This window comes from Triticum aestivum, chromosome 7B (assembly GCF_018294505.1).
Source record: "Triticum aestivum cultivar Chinese Spring chromosome 7B, IWGSC CS RefSeq v2.1, whole genome shotgun sequence".
Taxonomy (NCBI): Eukaryota; Viridiplantae; Streptophyta; class Magnoliopsida; order Poales; family Poaceae; genus Triticum; species Triticum aestivum.
In genome coordinates, this window is record NC_057813.1 from 150623351 (window position 1) to 150630745 (window position 7395).

Genomic DNA, 7395 nt, shown 5'->3' on the forward strand with positions numbered 1-7395 from the left:
CAAAGGTTGGGTTACTACTATGGTGTAACATCTATGGGTCTCAAACCCATCTCCCTTGATGCAATATCTATCACATTTCGTGATATTCCCTTTGTAAAGGGTTATGCCATGTTTTTATCTGTTTGAATATACGTAATAGTTATTACTTTGGAGTTTCTCAACTTCCTGACATACTTTAAACGTCTCCTCACATGTCTTGATGATCACATTATCCTTAGAATTGTTCACTTTAGTGATAACCGTTTGGTTGTCACAATTCACAAGAATAGTCGGTATAGGTTTTTCAACCACATGCAAGTCCATCAAGAGCTCACGCAGCCATTCTACCTCAAGAATGGTTGTGTCTAAAGAAGTTAGTTCTGCTTCCATAGCTGACCTCGTCAATATGGTTTGTTTGCATGACCTACATGACACTGCGCCACGTCCATGAGTAAATACATACACACTTGTGGCTTATAGTACATCAACATTGGAGATCCAATTCGAATCACTATATCCTTCTAGCACAGGGGGATGCCCAGAATAGTGAATTCCATAACTCGTGGTACCTCTCAGATAGCGCAAGACACTTTCTAGTGCATGCCAATGATCATCACCTGGGTTGGATATGAACCTACTCAGTTTGCTCACAACAAAAGAAATATCTAGCGTTGTAGCGCTAGCTAAGTACATGAGTGAACCGAGAATTTGAGAGTATCTTAGTTGATCTCTCGTTTCTTTTTTGTTCTTTCTGAGTGTCACACTGGGATCATAAGGTGTTGGAGAAGGCTTGCTATCCATAAAGCCGAACCGGCTCAAGACCTTCTCAACATAGTGAGATTATTTTAAGAGTAATCCGGCTCTCATCTTTAATACGTTTGATGTTTAAAATTACATCAACTTCTCCCAGATCTTTCATGTCAAAACTTTTTGATAGAAAAGACTTGACTTCATTGATCGCATTAATGTTTGTACCAAAGATCAGTATGTCATCCATGTACAAACATAATATGACACTATAGCCCCGACCATGGCGATAGTAAACACACCTATCAGCCTCGTTAATGACAAATCCTGCAGAAGTGAGAGTTCATTCAAACTTCTCATGCTGATACGTCTCCAACGTATCTATAATTTTTTATTGTTACATGCTATTATATTACCCATTTTGGATGTTTATGGGATTTACTCTACACATTTATATAATTTTTGGGACTAACCTACTAACCGGAGGCCCAGCCCGATGTGACGCCCCCGATTCAATCGTACACTAATCATGCACGCAAATGTGTACGATCAAGATCACGGACTCACGGGAAGATATCACAACACAACTCTACAAATAAAATAAGTCATACAAGCATCATAATACAAGCCAGGGGCCTCGAGGGCTAGAATACAAGTGCTCGATCATAGACGAGTCAGCGGAAGCAACAATATCTGAGTACAGACATAAGTTAACAAGTTGCCATAAGATGGCTAGCACAAACTGGGATACAGATCGAAAGAGGCGCAGGCCTCCTGCCTGGGATCCTCCTAAACTACTCCAGGTCGTCGTCAGCGGGCAGCACGTAGTAGTAGGCACCTCCGGTGTAGTAGGGGTCGTCGTCGACGGTGGCGTCTGGCTCCTGGACTCCAGCCTCTGGTTGCGACAACCAGAAAGAAGGGAAAGGGGAAAAAGGGGGGAGAAAGCAACCGTGAGTACTCATCCAAAGTACTCGCAAGCAAGGAGCTACACTACAAATGCATGGGTATATGTGTAAAGAGGCCATATCAGTGGACTGAACTGCAGAATGCCAGAATAAGAGGGGGATAACTAATCCTGTCGAAGACTACGCTTCTCGCAGCCACCGTCTTGCATCAAGTAGAAGAGAGTAGATTGAAGTCCTCCAAGTAGCATCTCCAAATAGCATAATCCTACCCGGCGATCCCCTCCTCATATCCCTGAGGTAGAGCGACCACCGGTTGTATCTGGCACTTGGAAGGGTGTGTTTTATTAAGTATCCGGTTCTAGTTGTCATAAGGTCAAGGTAAAACTCCAAGTCGTCCTGTTACCGAAGATCACGGCTATTCGAATAGATTAAACTTCCCTGCAGGGGTGCACCACATAACCCAACACGCTCGATCCCATTTGGCCGGACACACTTTCCTGGGTCATGCCCGGCCTCGGAAGATCAACACGTCGCAGCCCCACCTAGGCAAAACAGAGAGGCCAGCACGCCGGTCTAAACCTAAGCGCGCAGGGGTCTGGGCCCATCGCCCTGAGCACACCTGCACGTTGCGAGGGCGGCCGAAAGCAGACCTAGCCTAGTGGCGTTCCAGTCCAATTCGGCGCGCGCCGCTCCGTCGCTGACGTCTGAAGTGCTTCGGCTGATACCACGACGTCGGGATACCCATAACTACTCCCACGTAGATGGTTAGTGCGTATAGGCTCGTAGCCAGACTCAGATCAAATACCAAGATCTCGTTAAGCGTGTTAAGTATCCGCGAACGCCGAACAGGGCCAGGCCCACCTGTCTCCTAGGTGGTCTCAACCTGCCCTGTCGCTCCGCCACAAAGTAACAGTCGAGGGCCGTCGGGAACCCAGGCCCACCTCTACCGGGATGGAGCCACCTGTCCTTTCAGCCCCCTCGTCAGAATCACTTGCGGGTACTCAATGAGCTGACCCGACTTTAGTCACCATCTGTATAGTATGTATGTAAGTATAGTATATACCCGTGATCACCTCCCGAGTGATCACGGCCCAATAGTATAGCAAGGCAGACTGACAAGGATGTAGGGCCAATGATGTTAAACTAGCATCCTATACTAAGCATTTAGGATTGCAGGTAAGGTATCAACAGATGTAGCGACAATGTCAGGCTATGCATCAGAATAGGATTAACGGAAAGCAGTAACATGCTACACTACTCTAATGCAAGCAGTATAGAGAAGAGTAGGCGATATCTGGTGATCAAAGGGGGGGGGCTTGCCTGGTTGCTCTGGCAAGAGAGAGGGGTCGTCAACTCCGTAGTCGAACTGGGCAGCAGCAGCGTCGGTCTCGTAGTCTACCGGAGAGAAGAGGGGGAAGAAACAATGAATACCAAGTAAACAGATGCATATCGATGCATGACATGTCAAGAAGCGATGCTAGGCGCGCCCTAACGTGGTATAAGGTGGTACTGGTTAAGGGGGGAATCATCCGGGAAAGTATTCCCGGTGTTTCGTGTTTTCGGGCAGAGGAGCCGGAGGGGGAAAGTTGCGGGTTCGATAGGTTAGGGGGGTGTGGCGGACGAACGGACTGCGTATCCGGAATCGTCTCGTCGTTCTGAGCAACTTTCATGTTGAAAATATTTTAATCCGGATTACGGATTAAAAGATATGATTTTTAAAAGATTTTATTAATTTCTGGAATTTAATTAATTATTTAATTAATTCGAAAATGCATTTATGACATCAGCATGATGTCATGCTGACGTCAGCAGTCAACAGGGTTGACTGAGTCAACCCTGACGTGTGGGTCCCACTGGTCATTGACTGTTTAACCTAATCAGCGTTTAACTAATCTAACTACTGTTTAATTAACCTAATTAGTTAATTAGGTTAATCTAATTATGATTAATTAACTTAATTAATTCCTTAATTAATTGATTTATTTAATTATTATTTATTTAATTATTATTTTTTTTATTTTTTTTTCTTCCTTTTTTTTAAACGTTTCTGGGGCTGGGGCCCGCTAGTCAGTGGCCCAGAGGCATCGGACCCCACCCGGCAGTGGCCCAGGAGGCCGACCGGGCGCGGGTGCGGGCGCTCGCCCGAACGGGCGTGGGCGCTGCGGGCGCAGCCCAGCAAGGCGTCGCGGGGCGCCGGTGGCGACGGCGAGGTCATGGCCGGAGCGGGGCGCAGCGTGGCCGTGGCCTGAGCGGGACGGCGCGGGCCGGGGTTCCCGGGGGGGGGCGCTCGCGCGAGGCCGAGGCAAGGGAGCAGCACGGGGAAGCGGGGAGGGGCCGGCGTCGCCGGAGGGAGAGGAGGCCGGGGGTGCGGTCGCGCACCGGGCGCGGACGGCGAGCCGCGCGGGCGGGAAGAACCGGGACGAGGCCCGTGCGAGGGGGGGGGGGGCGGCGCGGCCGTGCGGGGCCGCGGCTGTGGCCGCGTGGGCGCGTGCGGGCGCCGCCGAGGTGCGGGCGTGCCGGAGCCCGGACGGCGCGGTGAGTGAGCGAGGGGGAGAGGGGAGGGGTCGGGGACGGGACGGCCCGGCGCGGCACGGGCGACGGTGGCGCCGGAGCACGTCGAGCGGCGACGGCCGAGGCGACCTAGGGGGAGAGGGGGAGCGAAGGGGGAGCTCACGGGGGGGGAAGGGGCACGTAGGGTCTAGGCAGCGTGCTCGGGGGCGGCCGGAGAAGACCGGCGAGGAGGAGGGCGAGGAAGCGGCGCTCGACGGCGATGTGGTCCCGGCGAGGTGGGAGACGGGGACGGATCCGAGGCGATGAGGGGGCGTCGGGCGTGCGGCGAGGGGGGGCGCCGGCGTCCTGAGTGGCCGGTCGGGGAGGGGGGGGGGAAGGACGGGGCGGCGTCGGGTGGGGGTGGGGCGCCGGCGTCGGGGTCGACGGGATCGGGGCCGATCCCGATCCGGATCGGTGGGGGGGGGGAGAAGGGGATCGAGGGGGGAGTGGGGCGGTTAGGGTTTCGGTCGGGTGGACCGGGGCGGTAAGTAGGCTGGGGCGCGGGGTGCGGCTGGGCCGGCCTGGCGGCCCGATGGTCTGCTGGGCCGTGGCCCAGCGAGGGGGGGGGTTCTTCTTCTTTCTTTTTTTTTCTTCTTGTTTCCTGTTTTCCTTTTTTTTTTTTTTTTTTCTATTTTATTCTTTTAACTTTTGTTTTATAAAATATAAATACAACTCCTAAATTAATGTTATAATTTATTCTACTGCCCCAAAAAGTTTGACACCTAATAAAAATAGTTTGCATTATTATTAATTATAAAAGGCATTTAATTAATTGTCACAGCTGTTGTTTTAATTACCCTAGAGCCTTTAACATATCATAAAATTGTGGTTTCTCCACAATAATTACCTGTGCATTATTTTGTTCACTCCGAACATTTTAGTTTTAAAATTTTAAGACTTTTATTGTTTGCCTGATTTTGAACTTGAATTTGAATCGGTTTCGAACTAACTCGAGATTAGCAACTATAATTGAGGTGACGTGGCATCATTAGCAGAGGATCACTGTAGCTTATTTACCCGGGCGTCACAATTCTCCTCCACTACAAGAAATCTCGTCCCGAGATTTAAGAGGTAGTGAAAGGGGGGAAAGTTTGGTAACGAATCTAGCTGGTCTTCTCATTCTGGCTTGCTCTTCTCGAAGAGATCGGTCCAATACATTGATGTCTTCATTTCTCCGCTTTAGGTCATCATGATGAAGTCGGCATCCTTTCTTCGGGATCTTCATCGTATTTACGAATAGGTAACGAGGCATATTGGCAACGATAGTATGTTATAAGGGTAATGATCTGGGATTAACCCATGAATGAGCATATGAGTACCTCTCGAGTTGAACAAATAAACACATCGAGAGTAAAGTTGGAAGGTACAATAAGAAGTTTCAGGCAGCCAGGCAATCGTTCAATGCCTAGTCAGAAGGTGAAAGTGGTTTTAAAGCCACGGAATAATTATTGTGTCTGATGCCAGAATTGAGCATTAGGAAGGTGACCCGTGAATTACATACGAAGTCAAGCGTGGAGAATAACTTTGGAAACCGGGGGTGTACAGGAGAGTCAGGTTTTGATCCTGTGGAACTGTGGGTTATGGGCCCACCATGTGGGTTAAAAGTTGGAAGGGTGGAGACGTCTTGCGTGATCATGCAAGCAAGGCAAGTCAGAGGCTAGCCTGTCGATTATGTCGACAACAACGACGGTACCAAGGGCGAGGGACGAAGAGAACCATTTTCCTGCTCGTTGAACGAGGCGGACCAATAGGCAAGGTTCTCGTCCATCGGTGGTTACCGGAATGTCATCAACAATAGTAATAGGGTCTTACTTACAGAGTGGTACAACGAGGTGCTTACCTAAGCAGGGGATTATCACTGCTTAAATTATATATCTCCCAAGAAAGGTTCAAACAACCAATCGAAAGTAAAATATGATTATCATATTAAACAGAACAATGGAAAGGAAAATGTGTTTAAACACATATTTCAAGGGCATATCCTTCCCAAGGACAAGCAGAGCATGATATCCACGATAGTATATAACGTAGAAAATCCTCTCGGTGAGGGGAGAGAATTTCATGACGTTACCCCTACCACGGTGTTTGGATAATTGAGCAAGAAACATTTAGCATTGGGCTTCGAATGTTCTTGTTGAAAATCAGAGTACCACAGACATGCTTCGAGATAGCATTGACATGGTCTTCAGGTGAAGATCAGACTTTGGAATCACGAAGGACCCATCAGGAATAACTTGTAGTAACAGTATTACAATTTCCTCATGGACGAATGGATAACCCTGCTGAAAAGGAATCTATAATGATAGGTCCTCCAGCCGGGGGGGGGGTGCTAGGCATGACATCATGCTACCGGGTCATCAAAGGATCAACATCATGACTCTTAGAAAGTTGTCCCAACCATCATATCTGACCGAGATTCAGATCCGATTGGTGTCAGGATACCTCAGACTTAGGATACCTGAGAAGAAAAGGTGCAACGCAAATTGACGAGATGACATTGTAAGATTCTCGGGGAAATGAACTATGAAGTGATTTCTGTTAACAAGAGTCCATCATTAACCCAAGGAGAGGACAAGGAGGTGTCTGGTGAACTCAACGGCAATTCACCGAGATTCCCAAAAGATGGATTTACACCATTAAGTGAACAAGGAGATAACATTTGTCAGATCAAATGATATAAGGAAGTATGCTCGAGGAAAACATAGACAATTAAACATTGGTTGAAAGGTGCGCCCGAAATATGGGTTGGGTTGCACGACCAATGTCAGAATGGTGATTCAATTAGCGAAGGACTTAGAATGAACTATCGCCCATTCACTTCAAAGCAATAGGGTTGTTAGAAGTTTTGAATTCACACGTCATAGCTCCATAGTCGGTATTCCGGTTGAAAACGATACGGGGACCAAGGAATGAACGAAGATGGCAAGAAGTATTATGATATCAAGAATTATTAAGAGGTGGTGAAATTCTCACCACATTCTTGACAAAAAGAGATGGTAATACTTCCGAGGTAAGGAAGATCAACTGCTGGGTAGCAGTGATCTCAAGGTTTACACAAAACACGAACAAGTTGTGTTGAACGGAAGGCAATAAAGTGGTCGATGAGAACAGGAATCATCGAGGGGCAAGGATGGTATTACCCATCATGAATTCAATTGAATTCCTAGAAGAGCTCATAAGGTTGATGATGACCACGACACAATTGTCGAGAGAT